The sequence below is a fragment of the Macrobrachium rosenbergii genome, chromosome 15 (genome assembly GCF_040412425.1).
Source record: "Macrobrachium rosenbergii isolate ZJJX-2024 chromosome 15, ASM4041242v1, whole genome shotgun sequence".
Taxonomy (NCBI): domain Eukaryota; kingdom Metazoa; phylum Arthropoda; class Malacostraca; order Decapoda; family Palaemonidae; genus Macrobrachium; species Macrobrachium rosenbergii.
The window spans coordinates 33,085,560-33,109,864 of NC_089755.1; the positions used below are offsets into that span (position 1 = coordinate 33,085,560).

The window sequence follows — 24,305 nt, forward strand, 5'->3', positions numbered from 1 at the left end:
TAAAAGCTCGCGCTCACTCTCTCTCATCTCTGCAATGTAACATTTGAAAATACGATTTCTCGAATCGTGCAAACAAATTTTTTTTGAAAATCTCGATTTCTCTCTCTCTCTCAGATTTTTTGTAGTCTAAATTCTCTCTCTGATTTAGAATGAAATTATTTTCTTTAAACATAGTTTCCTTTTTAGTAATAAGACACTTTTCACTAAATATTCCCTTTCATAAGCAACTGAGAGAGAGAGAGAGAGAGAGAGAGAGAGAGAGAGAGAGAGAGAGAGAGAGAGAGAGACCCTCGCTTCCATTGTTTGGAAAATTTGTCGCCTGTAATGATCATCTTTACATATATTTGAGTATATTCACGCAACGACACGCTTACGTTTCCTTATAGAGTATTATTATTATTATTATTATTATTATTATTATTATTATTATTATTATTATTATTATTATTTAACAAGCACAACGACAGTCATAAACTACCCTATCTTCTATTCCTTGTCCATCATAAATCAAGACCCATTCCTAACTCATGGACCGTTATTCTTGTTACGAAAAAATACGAATGATATGTTGAACCTTGGAAAAAAACTTCGATGTTTTAACTATTTCTTCTTAATATCTGTTTCGGGAAAACAACTTAATGATGTAATAAGGGTAACTCTTAACGACCGAACGATGGTACTTAGAAAAGAATGATTCGGACGCTTGGGATTGGTTGATAACTATCGGAGAGACATTACTCTGGAAACAATTGAGAACCCAAAGTGACTGAATTTGAAAGTCCGTCGGCGTTTCATCAGTTTGATCGGTGGTTTTGGTGGGTGTGTGCTAGAATTCTGTTTTGTGTAGTGTTATCTGAACTAGTCTTTTCTGTGAACAATAATGTGCTTTGGTATCGAAATTGACGTCAGTTTCAATGATTGTGTGCTAAGGTTAGGCACACAGAGAGACTGTAAAGGGGTGAAATAGCCGGGCTTACCCAGCCATATAACAGTACATCCATTTGTACCATTTTCTTATTAATTGGTAAGTATCATAGGCTTCTACAGTATATAGTATAGTGCAGAGGGAAACTGCGGGTTTCCAGGCCAGGGGGTTTAGATAAGTGATATGTTTACTGAGAAGTGTTGTAGGAACGTCTTAGTTTTTGCTCTTTTATTAAGGAATCGCGATTTTCTGGTTGAGACGTTATCTAAGCCGGCTGTCCGCGGTGAGCTAGACTATGGCAATTGACGTTTTTCTATGTTATTTTACTTGTTTTACAAGAATTTAAAGTAATATTTTGTCGGCCGGCTGTAACTGGACTGTAATTGACCTTTGAAGACCACACGACCTGAATTACCTAACGCGGGGTAGGTCTAAGCCGGCAATCTGGGGCGAGCCCACCACCCCACTCCATAGCTAATACGGCAAAATTGTAACCAGTAAACACTCCTACGATACGTTAGGTTGGTATTTTCAGGGCTGTTTACTGGTTACAATTTTGCCGTATTAGCTATGGAGGGGGGTGGGGGGCTCGCCGCGGAATGCCGGCTTAGATCTACACTGTCGGTAGTGTAGTCTTCAAAGGTCAATTACAGTTTAGTTACAGCCGGCCGACAAAATATTACTTTAAATTCTTGTAAAGCAAGTAAAATAACATAGGAAAACGTCAATTGCCATAGTCTAGCTCACCGCGGACAGCCGACTTAGAATTACCCTTTGTTGTCCTGAGTTTTCTTTTTTCCCTAATTTTATTTGTATCCTTAGGAGGAATACTTCGAATGTACTAAAAATTTACAATACTTTTTGGTGATTTCTCAAAACTCGATTAAATTCAAATCAAAGCATAACTTGTTTGTTGGGCAATTTTTAGAATTTAAACTAAAAACCAGAAGTTCTAACCTATGTTGAATTTGCACTTTGTATTTAACATTTTTGGTAAGAATATAGCAAGGTTTGCAAACGCTTTTCTAGAGCACCATACCGGATCAAGACTCGTATACTCCGAGAGTTATGACAGAGTGGATTTGAAAATGTGGAGTACGCTGTAGAAATTTCATAATGTCTGTATTATGTGTACAAGTAGAGTGAGTCTGCGGGTCTCGTAGCCGTAGGGCGCCTTCGTCTGAGTGGGACTTAAGAAAGAAAGGGTGGGGGGTGGAGAAAAAACCGTAATCTTTACCCGGTTGCGTGTTAAGATTAGTTACTTTGAAATTCCTTTTTATACGAGAGAAATTTGCTTTAGAATAAGTCAGTTTTGTGTGAAATACCCCCAAAATATTAAAGTGGATACATCTATATTTTGAGACGAGTCAGGGACTCTCCCGAAACGACCCGATATCAATTATATTTATCGTAAAGCTTTTTTCAGTGGTTGAAAGTATAGTTTGATTGGTTTTAGTATAAATATACAATACCAAAAGAAGCTCCTCGGTATTATACTCATAACAAGATGTACAAATGAAGCAGTATCTACAGTTCCTATGCCCCAGCAGTTTCTTGTTGGCTTTTATATTTTTGTATCAGTGCGTGTGTGTGTCGGTGTGTTTGTGCGCATTTGTGCTCTGATTCTACCAGATTACCATAATTGCTCTCTCTCTCTCTCTCTCTCTCTCTCTCTCTCTCTCTCTCTCTCTCTCTCTCTCTCTCTCTCTCTCACTGATTGTATATCACTGCTTTCTTGTTGGTTTTTATATTTTTGTATCAGTGCGTGTGTCGGTGTGTTTGTGCGCATTTGTGCTCTGATTCTACCAGATTGCCTATAACACCCGTTGCGCTCTCTCTCTCTCTCTCTCTCTCTCTCTCTCTCTCTCTCTCTCTCTCTCTCTCTCTCTCTCTCTCACGGATTGTATATCACTGCTTTCCAGGGATAATAAATGGTTCATTTGAAATTAAAAAGTTTGTTATAGGTTGCAAATGCTCCTCGGGCATTCAAGTTACCACATAGGTCTGCCTTTCAGTGACAATGCTAACCTCAATGCAGTCGAGTAGATACGGCGACTAGGATACATGTAGAAAGTGATTCTATAAAATTCATGATGGTAGTACTGTGTTGCGATGTGGTACGTATGACAAATAGCAACTGTTGTGATAACCTGCTAACCCGTCAGATATGGCTGTATTGAGAAGGAATGTAAATTTCAAAAAGATAGTTTTTGGTAACTGCAGGCAACCTTGTGATGAAATTAGTTTGTGGTAATTGAGCAGGCAACCATGTGACGAAATTATGAACTTCATTTTTGTCAAATGTATCAATTGTGCGAAGGAGATAAAGAATTCTGCAGGTTACAAGGCCTTGGATTAGGAAGTGCGAAGGAGAACATACAGAGAATTCTGTAGGTTACAAGGCTTTGGATTAGGAAATTGGATGCAAACATCCAGCTTGGAACTGTCAGACAAGGAAATAGAAACTAGAATTAGAGCTGATAATACTCTTGTGCAATTAGCTTTTGGAGGTTGTTAAAGTAACACTTTGCGCTGTTTTTATTTGAAATTATATATGTACTGAATTATATGGCACATAAGTATAGGGTTTAAAGTCTTATAATTGCCCTGAGACTTGGCGTATTTGAAAAATTACCCACGGAGGCATACAAGTAGTGTTGCCAGATGCGCATAAAAGTGTTAAGAAAATTACTTAAGGCTTGCAGTGTTGCCAAGTACTCAGAATATATTAATTTGTCAGGTTTTTGTCAGATTTTGCTCTAATTTTTAGGTACTTTAAAATAAACGCAAGGGACGCAACCTGCTGCTTAGTAGAACGAATTAATTTCCCCTCCGTGGTAATCCGTACCCTATACCAAGATCTAAAGACTACAAGGTCTGCCGGCGCGCAGATTATGATTTAAAGGTCGCGGTCAGTGACGTCAGTCAAACCATGTCAAAGTTTGTCTCGATACACTAATTCAGTAGACAATAGTCACGGACAGGGTCCACCTATCCAAGATCCACCTACTATATTTGTCCAGGATACTGTTTTCAGTTTATTATTCAGTTGCTTTTCCGACGAAAATGCCCAACAACTGTTCATGTGGATGAGTGGTTTGATATTATGAATTCCTCATCAATGAAAGGCGACAAAGCTACTCGATGTGCTTTTGGCTTAAATTTGGAGTATCGGGCAAGTGTCGTGAACAAAATGATTGATATCATGTCAACAAAGAGTGATTAAAGGTTTCAGTAGTCGTGTCAATGGATTGCCAGAAAAGACGCATCTTTATCAATTTCAAAAAGGGATAATTCTGTCTTACTACTCCCTTAGAGGCCTGTTCGAAATGCTTAAGACGTCTTAAGTTGATTATATCCCAACAAAGAGGCTTAATCAGGATAGTCTGCAGCATTTATTTGCTTGTATTAGGCAGATGAGCGGGCCACATGATCATCCCAATGCAGTAAATTTCAAGTACATACAGACTGAAAAAATATTTGTTAGGGAAAGAAGTAGCCCTGATAAGTGAAAAATGTAATAGTGCTAAATGCGATGAAAATCAAGACTGCCTGTCTAATACATTGATGTGTAAGAGTTCATCTACACAGGGGAAAACTACTGCAGACAAAGAATGAGAAATTGCCCTAGAAATTTATCTCACTAGTTTCATTTTAAGAGATATTGAATTTAATCAAGAATCGTGGATGGAAGAAGGTGATGACATTCTTGAAGTAACTGGAACAGGCAACGTGAATGAAACACCTGCAAGTACACTCAGTTCTGTAACCGAGGAAGAATCTTTGAAGTATATAGGAGGTTACATAGTCCAAAAAAAATTTCATTAAGATATTCCGAATTAGAAAAACAAAGGTCCGGTGTTATGACTGATAGATGTTGGATAGATGTAATGAGCAGAGGTGGTCTTCATGTACACTCAGATACTTTCTTTTCACAATTAAGATGAGAGAAATCTGTTTAGCTGTCCATGGCGAACAATTAAAAGAGGGAAATCATTGCATAAGAACGCTTGCTGACGAGATGAAACTTGCTGGAGTGGTCTTACCATTTGATGTCATGATGCTTTACAAAAATATCTGTTTTTTTAGAATTAGACATTTAAACAGAAAAATTTATTTCAATAAAAAAAAAGACAAGAGCTTGCTGAAGTATAAATCGGAAATATATGAAGATTGTATAATAGAAACATTGTAAATAAACTGAGAACTTACTTATGAAACTGTAAATTATATTTTATGTGAAAACTGTAAAATAGAAGCATTGTAAATAAACTGAACTTGTTTATGAAACTGTAAATTATATCTTATTTATACTTATAGATAACTTAAATTATTTTGTTTCATGTTTCCTCTAAAAACGTTACATTGCCGAAGAGTGATTTCATAAAAACAATATCTACAATTTCCATGAGAGAGAGAGAGAGAGAATCAAGAAAAAAATTTATTTGATTATTAGTTTATAAATGGATAATGAGTGAATAAAAAAGGTAAATAGGGTTGATAATATACACAAGGGTTCCTTTGAGGGAAAGGCGTGGATGACGTCATGCGCGGAAGCGGCCTATATCGTACCGCTGTCCGGCCGACCTTGTAAGTCTTTAGATCTTGCCCTACACCAGATTTCCAAAACTCATTTTCATCACTGATCAAAAGTCAAATTTTAGAATTCACTACTGAATTGTAATCACCTTCCAGTTGTGGCTTGTTTGGTATTAAACATCAATTTTTGTGATTAATGGGTGTATGGTTTAATTTACTAAAGTAAGATAATTTCTCAGTTTATATTTGTTTTTATTGGCCTCTCGCAGGTGCTGCTTGAATATGGAGCTTCGCTGAAGAATAAATTTGCAAATAATTCTCCGGTCGTCTATGGAGAAAAAACGGTCTCGAGAACCAACCCTTGATGACTGACTGAAATCTCTTAAGGTAAGAATTTTGAGAAAAATAGTTATGAGAAAGGGGTTATTAAATGGGTTTCTCAAAAACTTGGATAAAGTCTTTTCTCAACAAATGTCTTAATTTCTTAAACAGGTAAAATTTCTTAATTTGGACAAGTTGTTTTCAGTGAGGACTATACCATTATAGTTAAAAGGTGTGTACACTTGACAGGTTAATATGGAACTAGATGCAGAAGTCGAACAGTACTTCAGTATGCTCAGTTAAGAAATTAACCTCCATAGCACATTATTTTCTTGAGATTGTGTTTTCTGTTTACTGGGGCTAGTTCACATAGAGGAAGGTGACAGAGTAACAATTGTTAAGTTCAGGTCGTTCAGAATTTTAGCTTTCAACTAGTAACCACGCACGTGTCCTTTGAACACGCTAGTCTTTTTCTTGTTTATACCTGGGGCAATAGCTAGATTTTAACTTTCAGTTCTCATGATTTTGTAAGGAATGCTTTCTCATCAAGAGGTCATACCATTGACCTAACGGTTATAGAAGGCTATGACTAGATTTGTCGAAGGAACGTTTTCCATAGATCGTAGGATAATGTTCTTGTGGAATTCTCCAGGCTCTGGGGACAAGCCGTCCATAGCAAGTCGTGTAAATGCAAAGTACCTATGACGTTTGGTGTATAGGTAGTCGTCCTGGGAATTTGCGAATTGCAGAGTCTTCAGCAACACTTGGAGGTTATTGCTACACAAGACAATCTTGGTGGAAAACTGGTACGTTTTTTTTCTGTGTAGGAAGTAATTAAAGATAGAATAACCAATGGATTATGGTACTACCGTTTGCTCTGCAAGGTAAATAGCCTGTTTGGTCAAAGGATTAAAAATGTGTTTAGTGGGATATTCTTGTGAATGAATTGAAGATGTAGACGTTGATGTAGAATTTTGTTGGATGGCTGTGTATTGTAGGAGTTTCATTAAATTACTGCAGAATTTTTAAGTCAGTGGATATGGGTAGAATTCATTTATCAGTGGATTAAAGAGTCATTGGCTAGTCAACGAGTTAACGTGTTAGTGGTTAGTCATAAAACCAAGTTAGACTTAGCTGTATATTATTTGTCTATCGCTGTAGTATCATCTTTCTTTGCTGATTAATTGGTACAGTATTTCAATTGAACTAATTCCAATTTGTCCCGTACTCCTATTGCGCCCACTGGCTTGGTTTGTCTAATTTGGGTGCCAATGACTGTTAAGTTTATGGCTTCTTAGTTAACAGTGTTGGAAGGGGTTGTCAAAACCCTTGACCAGCAGGAAAAGACAATTAAAGCAACTCGCTCAGACATTTCGCAAGTTCATGTATCATAGCATGCTCTTACATTGTCCAAGGCTATGACAAGATAGTCAGTAAATGGCGCAAACGTATGTTAGATTTAATGTTTCGTATGATACGAAGGCAAATGACTGGGAATCTGATGTGCAGACGTTCGGCTTGAAGAAACTCTGTGAGGAAAGTATTCCACATGATCTTTTAGGACTTATTTTTGTCTCGATATGTATGTGAGTTAATTGATAAACAACAGGTTAAGGTAGGTTATTCTAGTAATATTAAAGTTGCTAATTCAATTATCAAAGTACAACCGGTTTAGTCGTCAGTTGGTTCGAATAAAGTTGGTTAGTCAACTGGATTGGTGTGTGTAAAATAGACCATTCTTTACTAATCAAAGAAAAATTTGTTAGTGAATTAATGTAAATTAAATTAGTTGCTCAAAGTAAAATTGGCATGTCAATCGATAAATCAGGTAACTGATAAAGGTAAAGTTAAATGTAATCTTAGTCACGAAAGTGCAATCTGAAGATAGTTTCTTGTCTTAGCTAAAACTTTGGTTACCACGTTTTTCAGTGGGTTGAAGTGAAGTGCACATTGGAATATCCATAGTGGATTTAAAAAGATTTAGTGTTGAAACGGGTCGTCACAGCGAATGAATGAAATGTCAATATTGTGGTCAGGAATGGATTACATGAAAAAAGGCAGAAATTTTTGGTTATTCAGTGTGAAGAAAGTTCATGCTGTTGCATTAAATATTTGGGATCATTATCTTTGAACAGATATAAAAGAATTTTTGTTAAAGATATATTACATTTGATTTCCAAATTTATAGATAACTGACAAGCAAAACATTCTTGTTTCTCGTTAAATTAACATCTAGAAGTAAGCACTGGGAATATTATCGACTGAGTTTACTTAACATTGTTGCAAATTAATCAAAGAAGAGTTTGTATGTAGCGCATTGCCATCAAACCAAACAGTACCAACATGGGGCTTATAACAGGTATTTATAAAGAAAGTATTATATTTATATTACTCATCTTGAAGTATTTCAAGTCGTATCCTAAAAGAAGAAAAAGATTGGCGTATGCTCTATGGCACTTGCACTCGCATATGCATGTTCTGTATGCAACTGACTAACAGCCCTTTATCAGTATTTGATATTACAGCCAGTTAATTGAACTACTGTTTATTGTATTCATATTGCAATCCATTTCTTGTAGAGACCTTGGACCACTTAGTTTCTACACCTGGTATAGAGGTCCTTTTCCTCAAGACAGTCGAGTTCTTCCTAAATATTCCTTTATACAATTATGCAGATTATTTGAAACAAGATAGCATTGCATGTGACTGACAGGTAAATAGGAGTTACTCACCAACAAGAACATTTGTTAACGTATGGCTTGCCTACACTTACACACTGCCAATACTGTATAATATTACTTCAACTTTTTCCCTGTACAATCTTGCCTTCAAAAGCTCAACTTCCCTCTAAATGTAGAAAGGACTTCAAATCATTTGTTGAGAGGCAGCTGTATTAAACTGTCCGTTGCATCTTATCGGTTATTTTTGTCTAGAGAAATGTTCATTTTATTTTTATTTTTTTAGAGAAAATTTGCTATTTTGTCATCCACGTAGGACAGCTAACTCAGTAGCATTAACAGTAAATAAATCCCTCGGCTGACGTGAACTTTAAACCTATGCCCAAATGCTTGCCTAAATATAATGTCAAGTAATGTATCGTTATCTTTAATTACAGTAAATCTTAATGACTTGAGTGTTTCGAACTCAAAAGTGACACGGTCCGTAGGATTTCGTCTACAATTTAATGTTTAGGCAAGTCCATGTATGAGGTGCTAATTCTCTCTCTCTCTCTCTCTCTCTCTCTCTCTCTCCACACAGCAGTCGCAACTCGGTTCATGTTCATTGTATACTTCAGTTATCGTTTTCAGTCAAGTCCAGACTGTTTTGTTTCCTCTTTTTCAAAAGTGTAGTTTGCTTAAAAAGTTCTTTGAACCGGATATCAAATATGGCGTAGCATTTAATTGTCAGTTTCAAGTTTACCGTTTTCAAAAATTTAAGTTAGTTCCAAGTTTCTTCCATTCTCATGTAACTGAAAATTACATGTACAGTAATTAACTGGTGTCGGATGTGTTCTAGCTTCATATGTTACGGGTTCTTAATGATAAGCTGAGGGTAGTTAACATTAGTTTATTAAACAGGTTACCAATTTGTTATACAGTTTTGACGAGCCAACATTTCGGAGAGCGGGGTAAATGCGAATGCCGTTCTGGTCACGTGGCTTGCTAAAACATAAACAGTCCTAGTTAGTACTGTCAACAGATATGATTCACAAACTTAGACAGCTTACTACCTAATATTCATACACTGACTATTTACAAAATCTAGATCACATTCACATAATGTTACATCTCCCTTTTATATTTTCTCAAAATTTGGAAGAACCTTTCTTCTACACAAGGGTCCCTACAAAATACATCTAATCCTACATACTTAATTGGCTTTCTAAACTTATTACAAATAATCCTGAAGATATTGAGGTTTCTTTACAACACGACCACTTCTGGTTCTTTGTGATTTCTAAGTTATCAGCCTGAGGATGTAGGGGAGAGCGGTGATGGTTCGGACATTTTTTTTTAATTTCTCTCTAGAAGTCAGAGTTTAAGGAGCAGTGATATCCTTGGCATGTCAATGTGTAGCCTCATCATCCTACATTTACCAGTAAATGTAGCAAGTCATATACTTTACTATACTTGAAGCCATTTATCTTCAAGTACAAGTTTTCAAAATGTCCGAATCATCCCTACCCATGGTGATGATTCGGACAAGAGCATGGGATGATTCGGACAATTATTATAATTGACATTTACCTTCAAGTCAGATGATAAATGAAACAGAAATACCATACGAAGTGTTTTATTGAAATAATCATAATCAACTTAAAAGTTTATTCTCTCCCTTGGTGAATGGCAGACAGAAAATCTACGATGTTTGCCGAGAATAAATGTTATAGTAGTCTTAAAGAACAAAAACTAAACTTGAAATATCCTTGCCACCAAATTCTTAAATGACCAAAATTTACTTGAAATTATTCTCCCATGAGTAAAAACCAAACATAAATCGTAACTCAAATACTTGAAATTTGTTGTGCCTAAATATTAAAGTTGGCCTAACAAATATTGTATCCTGCAAAGAAAAGCAAAATTTGAAATACCCCTGCTTTCTTTTCGTACTCTGCTGAACTGGGTTTGAAGCACTCCAGTTACTGCCTCTTTACCAATAGTTGCTTCATCCTCAATTTCTGAAATTTAAAACTATTAGCAGAAAATTTCTGTGATTTTCTTAAATAAGAAACCTGAAATTCATCACCTCGTCTAAACTGCTGATTAATTTGCCTACATAATAGACTTTGCTACCTTTTACTGGATCTATCCCAACAAGAACAAAATCTCCCTCTGTTAGAGGCAGAAGGAAACCAGTCGGACACTCCAGTGCTTTATTACACGTCCAATCAGTACAGAGGCGTGACTGCAAGTAAGGTGCAGACGCGCGGGAAACATTGGCGCCAATTCCACTCTCCTCCTGACAACATACATCACACACAATCAACCATCCTACATCCCCTAAGATTATGGCATGGCAGAATGGCAAAATATTAAATGAAAATAATAAGTAAACATGTATTAAATGCATATATATAGACAAAGAAAGCTGTAAAAGGAAGATCCCATAGGACAAAAGCAATGGTTAACACTGAGTGTCACAACATACAAGGACATGCATGAAATATGTTTGCACAACAGAATTTCTATCCAGTTCAGCTTACTGAACACAAAAGATAAAATGAGCATAAGGGACAACAAAATGTAATTGTACAAGGTGACACAAGCACAAGCATGGGTTAACGCTCGATATCACCCATGACATACTCGCCCATCCATGAAGGGGTTGCACTGTGTGCCTTTTTGGACGAGGTGGAGCAGGTTCCAGGCTTGGGGAATGGCTGAGGACGTTGGGGTTGCCGTTTTAACACTTTCAGGTGCTTCCTGTTTCTAAGTGACACCCGACCGCTTCCATCCAACCTAATGAGATACTGTCGGTGGCCCTTAGACTCCACTACCAACCCAGATCGGTCCCAGGTTTTGGTTACAGGATCCTGCACTCTTACCCTGCAGCCTACAACCAGGGTAGAAGCTCCTGGTACCAGTATATGGTGGGGTCTCCTCTTGGGACTCTGCCATTCGTAGCTCCTCCCGCTGAATTATCTCATCCCAGTGTCTCTCCACCTTGTAATGCTGTCTGGGTGTTGGCACTCCATCTCTGAGCTGCCTGCCGATATGCGAGCTGTGCTGGGGACTTGTCAAACCCCTTAGGGGTGTATTGAGGTACTGAAGAATTGCCAGGGATGCCTTGTTGCAATCGAGGCTGCCTCCTTTGCGTATGTTAGACCTGATGATCCTCTTGGCAGTCTTGACTGCTGCTTCGGCCCTTCCGTTAGACTGGGGGTAATGGGCTGACGACAGGCGCACCGTAACCCCCATTTTCTGAAGAATGATGTGGTCTCTGCACTAATGAGGTTTGTGCCCCCATCTGTCGAGATTAGCTCTGGTGCTCCCCATCTTGTGAAGTATGTCCTCAAGACTGATATAATTCTTGATGACGTTGTGCCATGTGGAAGTGTGCCACTTCCAGCCACCCAGTGAGCCTGTCTGCATAGGCCATGTACATATGGCCCTCCAACTGTAGCATGTCCACCACTGTCGACTGGAATGGGTATTCTGGGGTGGTGTGAGTACTAATGGTTCAGCAGGTTGTGATGGAGCATGTACATCACAAGAGGCACATCCATCCCTGTGGCTCTGCAGGTCGCCTTCCATCCCTGGCCAGTAAACTGATTGTCTAGCCCTGCGGAGCATGGAGTCTACCCCTGATGTCCTGCATGAAGGCCTGTAATGACTTGACGGGCGAAGTTCCTCTGGGATGAGCAGACGTGGGCATCCTTGTTCGTAAGTGTAGACTATCAGGTCTTCTACCATAGATAACCTGTCCCTAACTGAGTAAAACTGACGTAGGCAGGCCACCTCCTGTGCCTTCTTTGGGCACCAGTCATTTACTGCAACTTTAGCTGCCAGCAGTTGGTACACAGGGTCTTTAGAGGCTGCTTCTTTGACCCTCTCCTCATCCAGTATGAGGCATTCTTGCTCAAGGGCGGTGGCGAAGCAGCGACAAGGGCAGCAGTCATATCCTCTTCAAGTTCAGAATCCTTGTCATCTGGTTCGGGAACGGAGAGCAGGGAAGCGTGATAAGAAGTCAGCAGCGCAATTCCTCTTTCCTGGCAAGTATCTTACTTGGAACCTGTATTGTAGGGTCTTCTCCTTGAGACGGAAGAGTCTTGGGTTTAGTATATCCTTCAGCTCTCTATCACCCAGGAGCTTGACCAGCGGGCGGTGATCAGTCACGATCAGTAAGTTGGGGCAGCCCAACAGGAGTAGCCTGGCCTTCTTGAGACACCATGTGACAGCTAAGGCTTCTCCCTCAACAGCAGCATACCCAGCTTCAGCCTGCGACAAATGGCGGCTCCCACATAAGGCAATACGCCACCCACCCTTGCAGCAAAATGGGGCATCAGCCGAGGCACAAGCACAGTACTGCTGCAGGATGACAAACCCAATCCCATCCCTGCTCCAATCTGTTAGGGCCGCTGTAGGTCGGGATTTGTCATAGTATACCAGCCCATCCTTGGCCAGCTTGCATATGGCCTCCTGTGCTTGGCGGAATCTCTCTTGTAGGTTGCTATCCCAGTACACATTCTTGCTTGTAGACTTCTTCAGGAGGTCTCTAAAGGGTTCCATCAGCGGGCAGTGGCGAGGAAGGGTGCCAACTGGTTGACAAAGCCATACCATGACCTGATGTCAGTGACAGAGGGTTGTCTGGCATAGGGAATCTCCGCATGGCAGCTAGACTCTCCTCTGTGGGCCTGTAGGAATCCCATCCCAGCTGGAATCCGACGAAGTTCACTTCTCTTCGGCAGAAACTGAATTTCTCTGGCTTGAGGGTTATGCCCTTTTTAGCACACGTGTCCAAGAAATTATAGGTGTGCCAGAAGGCCTCCTCGACGCTGTTGTCATACAGAAGAGTATCGTCCACACATTTGTGTTTTTGGGGGATGTCCTTGATGGCGTCATCAAACCTCTTGGTGTAGGCATCTGAAGCTGAACAGTGTCCCATGGGTGTTCTTCTGTACCGGTAACGCCCCAGGGTGTGATAAAGGTTGTGAGTCTGCGGCTCTCTTCATCTAACTCCACCTGGTGGAAGCCCCAATGCGCATCTGCCACTGTCTTGAAGGAATGTAAAGGCACCCCAGAGATCATGTCGAAAGGAGCAGGGGTGTGATCGTCTCTTTCTCCTGCAGGAGGCATTAAGGCGTTGAAAGTCCACAGTGCTGGTGGGGCTGACCTGACTTCTTGGCAACAATGACCATCCTCGCACACCATTCTGTTGCTTCACCAGTGGGTACCTCCTCAATGATGCCCTTCTTGATGTCCTGGTCCAACTGCTTCTTCACTTCTGACTCCCAATGCTTTGGCACTGATGCTGGGGTGTGGCATGCATAGGGGTTGCCCCGGCAGTAGGTGAATATGGTGCGGCTTGCCCTCCATGACTGGGAGGGCTCCCTCTCTGTATTGAAAGTTGATGATGAAAAATGGCGCAAGAGCCACTGCTCCAACTTTGGGACGTTCTCCTCCACTGGTGGAAAGGGCATGGATGAGGGCTTGGGCAGGGATGGCCCAATGGGTGTGGGGACCTCATGCTCCAGTGCGAGGCTCGCTGACACTGGTAGGTGGTGGGGAAAGGACTGGGGCACGAGGCCAAGGTCTTACAAGCAGCCAATGAAAGGAAGCAAGACCTTGCAGACTTGATAAAATACACTTCTTGGACGGTTGCCCTGGCACCGCACTGAATGCGAAGAGGGGCAGTCCCCATACACTCCAATCGAACATTGGCAACATCACGAGGCCCCCTGCGGTTTTGTGAAAGGGCAGGTCTTTCAATGAGGGTCGACAGCAAAGTGGGGCCTGCAACACACACTTGGGCCCCGTGTCTACCACAGCCTGTACAGGCTTGTGACCCCTTAGGCCTAGGCCCATGCACTGATGAGGACACTATCACTTGTATAGTAGGCTGCACACTGGGTTGTACCCGGCGGTGACCGCTCCCAGTGTTACTGACGAAGCAGGGGCATCACTCACCATCTTCTTCTTGCTCCTACAGAACCGTTTCAAGTGGCCAATTTTTTGACAGCCATGACAAACACTATTTCTCGCCGGGCACAAGACCTTCCTTGGCTCATGTTGCACTCCACAGTTCCCACACATACGAGCATTGATGGAAACTGAGGACCTCTCACCACTCTTCACCGCTGCACACTCAGGGGGGCTGGGGTCTGTCTCCACATCGGCCGCACGTGGCTCTTGATGCCATGTGTCATGCTGGGGCATGGAAGCATCTTTGTGGCTGCCTCATATGTCGCACACACTGCCCTTAAGGCATCTACACTACAAATGGAATCACACGACCTATAGAGGTCTCTTTTCAATATCTCATCCCTTAGACCTACCATAAGCTTCCTAATAAGCATATATTCGGACAAATCACTATGACAGCTAGGACACTGGAAGCCACAATCCATGGCTTTTTGAGAGCACTTTGCAAAATATTCACTAATTGACTCCTCACGTCCTTGCATATACACAAAAACTCAGCCCAATGCACGGCCTGGTTGAAGCACGCAGAACCATGGCCCCTATAGCATCCAAAGCCCCTTCTGGAGACAAATTAGCCCACTGTGCATCACTATACCTGGCATCCAGTGTACGTTGCAACTCTGGGGTGCAGTGAAGCCCTAATATGTTGAACTGCATCCGTTGGTTGAAGCTTATATAGCCTAAGCCACTGTGTCATGGACCGTTTCCAAGTCCTGAAGGAGGCCGACGACATTTCCAAAGCACACTTCTCTGGTAGTGGCGGGGCTGGGGCCCTGGGACTGCTCTGTAGACACAAGCCACTCGCCATTGTAGCCAAGCGGTCATTAAGGGCTTAACGCATCTCGCCTTCGGCAACCACATGCTGAAGAGCTGGTGATCTTGGCGCTACTCCAACGGGAGTACTGTGGGCACCCCTGGAGGATCGTCGTGCCCTCCTTGTCGTGAAAGACGGTCTCCCTGGTGTAGACATCCTTATCCTTTTACAACATCCTACTCACTGCGCCATGTTAGAGGCAGAAGGAAACCAGTCGGACACTCCAGTGCTTTATTACACGTCCAATCAGTACAGAGGCGTGACTGCAAGTAAGGTGCAGACGCGTGGAAACATTGGCGCCAATTCCACTCTCCTCCTGACAACATACATCACACACAATCAACCATCCTACACCCTCCTCTGGGACTTTATCAATAAAACCCACTTCTGTGTCTTCTATCTCCTCCTCTGAGATGTCAGAAGAGTTATTGTTAAGATCGGCTGTCAAGAGATCTTCAAGATGATGAAGGTCTTCATCACTGGTCTGGGCCTCTGTATCTAACTTTTTTTGTATTTTTCTTGCTTTTTAATGTTCTTGAGGTACTCATGTGAGGTTGTTGTGCTTTTAGGTGGTGTAGTTGGCTTTGGCCTATCAGTCACAAAAGCCCTGGCAAAGTGACTTTCTTGAAAAACATCAGTGTAATATGGGTGAATGCCAATGGAATGGAATCCAGATTTGATATTCACATTTTAATTTGTAATTAGGGGGTTCTATGATGGGTTTATGAAGTGCTTTATAAGGTAAAGGTAATGAGGGGCCAATGAATGCATATACACAAAATATAACTTAAATAATGTTAGTGAAAATCTTTTGTTTCTTTGTTGGAATTCATAATTAGTAAAGGTTTGCTAGGAGGGATGATTCAGACACGTCCGAATCATCCCAACCCTAGAATGTCCAAATCATCCCCCACATATCATAACCATTTGATGACACCCTCAACTTCAAATCCTTGCAGATTACAGGCGGGTAATAGCTACAACATCTTCATCATATAGTACAAATTCACACCCAAAGCTCATAATCAGCTTCCTTATCATATTCACTACACCAAAGCTTATGATTCAGACGCAAAAAATTACATAGGAAATGAGAAAAACCACAAAAATTACCCTCAATCCTAAAGTAAACGACCCTTCGCAACCAAAGTCCATGTGTCAATGGCGAACAAACTCTCGCGATTTCACGTGATTTCTCAGAGCTGAGGACCCTTACATTTTCCAGGAAATGTACTGTCCGACCATCCCACTGTCCGAATCATCACCGCTCTCCCCTATACAAGATTTATTTGCAACTTCATTCGTATTTACATCAGTTTCAATTTCAATATCTGAATTAATATAATTATCAGTTACTGTCTCTGATGTCTTCCTCAGAAATTTGCGATTTCTAAAATATACTTTACCTTCTATTTTGTATTTCCTTTTTGAAACCTCTTTTATCACCTTACCTTTCTTCCATTCCTTTTTTCCTAGAACAGGCTGCACACGGATGACATCACCTGGTTTTAATGAGACTAAATTCTTACATGATCTATTATAATATTTAGCTTGCCTAATCAATTTCTTAGTTTGAATTTCTGGTACCCTATCAACAATCTCGGGTTTGAGTAAATTTTCTGTTATAGGCAATTGACTGTTATACAGTTGACTTTGAGTTCTTCTACCAAAAAATCTTTGAGCAGGTGAAGAGTTAAACCCTTCAGTTGGAGTATTTCTCCATTCAAGAGTGCTAATAGGGGATCATGGCCATCCTCCTTTGATTTTTTGAACAACTGTTTCATGATTTTTATTGCATTTTCAGCTTTGCCATTTGACTGGTGGTGGTAAGGGGAAGATATTACATGTTTAAATGACCATTTCTTTACAAAATTTTGAAATGCAATTTATGTAAATTGTGAGTCACAGTCACTTACTACAATGTCCGGCATACCATAACGTGAAAAATGACTCCTGACCTTGCTTGCAACATTTGACGCTAACATGTTTTCCAATGAATTTATCTCAAAATATGATGAATAATCTACCAAAATCAAATAGTTACAATTACCAACACTAAAAATATCCATTCCAATTTTAGACCACGGCCCAGAAGGGAAAATAATGTGAATTTAAAGATTCCTTGGTTTGTCTACTACCATACTTACACACATCACACAAGACGAAAAGTAACTCTTTATATCTGCACCCATACCAGGCCAGAACAATATATCTCAACCATACCTAACAGTAGCATCAATCCCATTGTGAGCATAATGAATTTGTTTCAGCATGTAAGACCTTAAACATGATGGGACAACAATGCAATTACCTCTAAAAATATCATTATCAACAGTAAGTTCATCCCTAAATTTAAAAAAGATCTTATATTTTCAGGAACCTCTTTGCAATGAATGGGCCAGCCTTTTCAGAATTTTCTTTTAACATTTGCAATGCAACATCACTTAGGTCTTTTGTCTAATGTCCTCAAGTCTTTCATTTGTCACAGCACATGTTCTGTCATATTTACATTACTAATCTCTTAAAATAATGCAATTACATCAGATTTATCAGTACCCGAAAATGTATTCGACAAAAAATCTCTACTAAATGTATCAGCTATATACATTTTACTACCTGGTTTATACTTAACATTCAAATTAAACTTCTGCAACTGCAATAACATGCTTTGTAACCTCTTAGGACATTTCAGTAAGGGTTTCTTAAAAATACTTTCCAAAGGTTTGTGGTCAGTTTCTACAATAATGTCTTTGCCATAAAGATATTGATCAAAATGTAACGCTGCAAAAACAAGCGTTACATCTCTTTCTATTTGTGCATATCGCTGTTCTGTTTCAGTTAACGATTTAGAAGCATAGGCCTCTGGGTGACCATTTTGCATTAGGACAGCACCTAATCCTGACACTGAAGCATCACACTGTAAAGAGACATTACAATTACTGTAAAAAATTTCAAACAAGGAGCTTCAACAATTAGTTTCTTAATCTTGGAGAATGCTTCATCATGAGAAGAGTTCCACTGCCATTCAACATTTTTTTTTTCCAGATTTCTTAATGGCTGTCTTATTTCTGACAACCTTGGTAAAAACTTTGAAAGATAATTAACCATCCCTAAAAATCTTTTCAATGATTTAACATCACTTGGTGCTTTTAGATAATAGCTTCAATTTTCTTTGGATCTGGACGAACACCATCCTTTGTTAGCAAATGTCCAGTGTACTTAACTTCTGTCACAGGCAATTTCATCTTCTCTTGATTTAACTTGTTTTCTTGTTGGCTTCTTTGCAATAAAGCTAATAGGTTCTTATCATGGTTTTCCAAAAGCTCCTGATCAGTACAGTATCTCCTTTGCCATAAACTAGGATATCATCTGCAATTACTTCTATGCCATTGAATTATGGGAGGCATCATGCATTCATCTCTGGTACTCTTCTAGTGCCGATGATATGCCAAAAGGCATTCTTTTCCATCTATACCTACCGAAAGACGTATTAAATGTAGTCAAATAACTTGACTCTTTGTCAAGCTGCACTTGCCAAAACCCATTCTTTGCATCAAGAACTGAAAATATTTTAGCTTTACCCAATTGGTAAAATTTCCTCAATTGTTGGAAGTGGCTAATGGGGTCTCCTGATAGCTTTGTTCAGATCTGTTGGATCTAAACAAATCCTCACATCTGAATTAGGTTTTGTTACTAAAACCATGCTAGAAACCCAATTTGTAGGTTCCAAGACCTTTTCAATAATGGTACCTTCCGTACTACTTGTTCAATTTTTTCTTAGGGGCAAAAGGAACTTTTCTTGGAGCATAGATCACTTGGTGACACTGTATTATCAATATTTATCTTATATGGAGGTCCTAATTCTCCCAAACCTTCAAATAAATCAGGAAAATCAGAAATAATCTTTTTATCTAATAATCTTTTTATCTAACACTTTGGAGAAACCTCATTTATTTCTTGCTTAGCACTCAGGTTATCATTCACAAGAATTTTTATCAATTTCAGTCTCTGTCCATCCTCATAACCTATTACAGAAGAAACATTTTCCTTCACGACATAAAAATTGTTTACACTGTTTTCCTTTTCTTTCACACACAGTTTTAATTCCAATAGTCTTGATCGTTTTATTATTAAACTCTTTCAGTTTGATGCTATCACAAGTATCTACCTTATCACTACCAATCAAACGCTTCATAACCTGAGAGAGAGAGAATCCTGCACTTGGAGAAAAACTATCATTCAATAGTTCCTTAAATAATTGGTACCACCATATATTTTGGTAACTTCTCTAAATTGTATATTTCTCATTTGACCCATCAAAATTTCAATAAAAATCTAAGTAAAAGAATAAAATGCATATGGAAAAAATGCAAGGTATTACACTTCGTCACTATAAATTTAATAGAAAAATATAAACTTTTCACGTAATTTATCAATAACATTAAAACTTAAGCAGTACTCCTGTAAAGCACTTTAAAAAGATCAAATTATCTGTACTCTGAGCATCAAGAATATAACAAGTTGAAAATATAGATGCTAATGCTATGTCCACTTAAAGGACCTTACTAAGAGGCTAGACTTACAAGGGAAAACAAAATGCAGTATACTGAGTGCTTCAAAGATGGATGATAATGATTTAGGCCCAGAACAGTGGTGAAAATTTAAACTTAAGGACATGCTGTTTGAGGAGACTCAAGTATGAGACCTGCAATCAGACCACATACTTTGGGCCTACATGGAAATGCAGACTTATGCATATCTCTTCTCAAAATCAAACTTTTCGGACCAGCATGATTTCTAAAACAGCCTTCCATAAATATCGAACTTGATCAAATTGTGATATCATGTTGCTTGCAGTTTGTCAAGTGTGTCAGAGTAGTGTGGCTTGCTCCCCTTCAACCCAATGTGCAAGCGACTTGAGAAGTCAGGATACTTCCTTAGCAGAAGCTATTTGGCAGTAGTTATCTATCGACGGGGACTGTGGTGAAAAGAGTCTGTTGGATTTGTTGTTGGCCTACCATGTGGCTGTAGCACATGATGGAACAGTAAGGTGCAGAAGTTGATGCAGTGGATTTACTTCTGAGGATTAGGGAGCCTGAGTTTGGTAGGCATAATAATTGATGTTTACAGTGTAAGAGAACTTCCCAGGATGGAGGGAAGTTAGATGGACATAATCTACTTTGTTCCAAATTAATTGCTGTTGATTTGATCAATAACCATCTACTGCAATTTGGGCTCTATTTGCAGTGGTCATGCACTTCTTTTCATATGGCTATTGCATTTATGTAATTTTGCAATGTTTAAATGAATTGAGTTTTTTTGTGGTTTTGAGCCCAATGTGGTTTTGTTAGAGTACTGAAATGAAGAGTGACTTTATGGAAAAGGACAAATTGTTGTAGAAATGTAGTCATTTTGGCACCAGACTACCAATTTAATGTCTTTGTATATACATCGTTTATTTGATATTGTATGCAGTTGGAGTATTTTTTCTTTTTTTTTTTTCTTTTTTTGTAGTCTTAAGGCTGAATATAAGTTTTGAAGAACTATAGTGATAAGAATAAGGTTATTTTCATAGTTTAGGGAGGATTGTAGATTAAGATTGAAGTTAGGTAAAGTTTTGATGGTAGTAGTAGTATTATTAAGGAGGATAAATTAGGGTAAGGTTCTGTTTGAAGGTCTCAGACCACTGTAATATTTAAGGGAATAAAGTAGGTTAAGGAAAACAGTTTTATTTAGTAACCTCTAAATTTCTAACCTTCATTATATCCAGTTGTGTAGCTTGAAAAAGCCCCTACAATGCGCAAGGAATAACTTTGAAAATATATTCAAAACATGATCACTATTTATACTCATAGAACATATCAACAAGGAAAATATTTACATTGCCAGAACTACTCCCAGTCCTGACAGATATTTACATACTTTTTGGCTGATGCTTTTATTAGAAAAATGTTGTGTAAATGCAGACAAAAGCTAGTATGTAGTAGATTTGTAGTGCTATAACAATCAAAATATAATCAAACTAAACTCTAATCAGTATTCTAAGTGTTAATTCTTGTGCAGCTAAATTCTTACTCTAATTACCATTACCCCTACATAATGCTCAAAGGACTTACAGAAGCCCAACCCTTAATACCCAAAATTTAGGATTATTTCATTTGTTATTTATACATACTTGAGCAACTTTTAGCTAGCCATACTTAAATTTTCAAAGTTCTTTAATAGTAAGATCATGAAATTTTTATACCTTTACTTACAAGAAATTAGTTACAGACACCAATGCAGTATTTTAAACATTATTCACATCTGTATAAGAAAACAACAAAAAAAAAAGACAGAACTCAAAACATCAGGACTTTGTCTTTAGTAGATTGAGATCATATTAAATTTCAAATTTAACACCATTATATAATGAACAGGAGAGGGGTTGGCCTTCATATAGCTAATACCCCTAAGGATAATTTTTCTGATGCACATGGTTCAGTTATCATTTCACTATCAGTATCTGCACTGAATAATTTATTACATCTCTATTTTGCTAAATAGGAAATTAAAATTTTAAAGTACTACAATTAAAATTTTAAAGTACTACAACCAAATTTGACTGCAGGCAAATTTTACCTAAGCATGTCAAGGTGATTAACTACCTCCTGTATATTTAGGCAATAAAAAAACTTTCATTCTTTTAATTACCTTGACCATAAAACTAGCATAAAACTGCTTGTGATTTTAGTGATACAGTGTATGTGAAGAAATAAGGAAGCTGTGTTACAAGAAGAAGTGTTTAGTTAGAAGTTTTAAGTTTGTAACAAAGATGTTAAGTATACAATGTTTCAAACATTGTTACTTCTTGTACTGCTCTTCTCTCTAGTCAAGTAATAAGGTGGCTACTTTTCAGAGGCATAAAGTTAATTATAGCAATATCACAAACACTTTGTCTCTCCTTTTAATAGTGCTGCTTTTTATCTGGGACCATAGGAGCAGTGTCTTTAAGAGAACTGCAGAGCACTCTAATTAGTAAAGCCAAATGAAGAGAGTTGAGAATAGTGCAAATACCTTGAATGCAAGTGATATGAACCCTAAAGATCTGCTATCAGAGATCACTGGTGTAATCTTTATTTTTGCTGTAGCATCGCTCTGTTTTCCATTGAAAGCTTTTAAACTGAAATATTTTACCTACCGTATTTCTAATATTCTGTCATTGTCAGTTTTGAGTGTAGTTCAATTCTCAGAATAAGTATGCCTGCTGTGACCCTACGTTTTTTTAGTTTTACACTTTTTTCTCCCTTTATCTTCATCTTTATCGTACATTCATAGCATCTGTTTATAATTCAGCCATTTTGACTGTATTTTCATTTCCATTCCTCCTACCATATTAAGGTTTTTTCATTGCAGTTTACTGTTTACTTTTTCCTTGAGGTGAGCTGCATCCTTGTTTATTAATTGACAACTATGTTCTTGTATGCATATGTGTTATTGTTGTTTGAGTGTAATGTATATTTGTGAATGGATCAGTTATGATTATGAATATTTGTTTGTAAGAAACTGCTGAAGAGGTTGCATATGCTAATGTTAATGCTTGTGTATATAAGTGAGCATTTTTAATTTATATTTCCTACTTTCTGTTTGTATAGAGATGTTTCTAATATAGTATTCACAGTGTATTTTTCTTGTGTAGGTATATTGTATATGCCAAGAGGTGAAATAAAGTATTATAATATTGTAAAAGAATTATCAATTATAAATTTTCTGCTATGCTTTACATACTAACAGTGAAGAAGGATATAAACACTACAATCTTAGCGTTAACATGCAAAACATAGTTTGGGAGACCTAATAATCTGGAGGATTAGAATTAATTCTCAGTCCATACCTGAGTAAGAGATTCAAGAAAAAGTAATTAGACTTAACACTGTAGAATACGAGAATGTTCCTAACTTACTAGAAGCAATGTGAAATTTACAAATATTGTATATACTGAACTAGTTATACCTAATACTATATTGAACTAGTTATACCTAACATTTTTGGTTGGTTTACGTGAAAGGATTCTATCAGGACTGAAATTTACTACACACCAGTAGATCTTTCAGATCAGGTGCAGTCTGAACTGCAAATACCTAATCAAGTATATTCCTGCCCATCTGCATCCCTCACCAGAAGAAAAATTTAATGAAAATGAATTACACTAAAAATCATTCAAATCAGAGCATCTTTTGCCTAATCTGGGCCAAGTTATAAACATTAACCACAACAACTTCCAAAGCGTACTCAACAACAGATCAGAGTCAATATTACACAAACACACACCCAACTCAAATGCAAAACTAAGCAACTTCTGTGCCAACAAGAAGATATTTGAGAACCTGTTACACAGTTTGTCTTAAAAGATGATCATAGCAGTTCTTTAGCCCTCCTTTATTTCAAGGATGCAAATGGGAGAAATCAGACACAAAATGGGCAATTATGAATCCAGCTGGACCCCTTTTCAGAGATCCAAGGTGCCACAGACTAATATAAAGCACAGAAATGACTATCAGAAAAATCTTCAAGATACCTGAGTCAAAAACAAATTTCAACAAACTTTACCAAAAATGTTCAATATTCTTTGACATAAAATTTTCAATAACCTTCATCAATAACAGTTTTCACTGATTTCACATTAACTTAAAAAGATTTGTACATATCCTCAAGATTCCAGTCTTCTATTCTGGAAGTAGTTGCTTGCGAGTCGTCGCCGTTTTCTTCCTTCATAGGAGGCGTTTAGTCGCCCCACTGCGTATATTGGCGAATTCTCCCTGTCTAGGGTGCGTTCAGTTAGCTGGTGGTATTCTCTTCGTGCGGAGCTACGGAAGAATTATTCTCTTTTAGTCCCGCGTTAACAGCGGAGTCTATTATCTGAGGTGCGCTCATTTAGCTAAGGTAGTGTTCATGTACGGTGATTATTAGGTTAACCAGATAGGAAAATTCCTTTTTAGGTTTTAGAATCTTAAGCAACAGTGATAGTATAATCACATGAACTGAAGTTCAGAGTATCTTAAGTATCCTAGTCTTTGATAGTTTC

General features: G+C 38.5%; 1 long non-coding RNA gene across 1 annotated transcript; it reads left to right on the forward strand.

Moving 5' to 3' along the window:
• Positions 1-798: 798 nt before the first annotated feature.
• Positions 799-23,456, forward strand: LOC136846525 (uncharacterized). The gene is made up of 3 exons (XR_010855431.1): positions 799-1,024; positions 5,734-5,851; positions 20,099-23,456. It is a non-coding gene; the product is annotated as an uncharacterized lncRNA (long non-coding RNA).
• The last annotated feature ends 849 nt before the right edge of the window (positions 23,457-24,305 follow it).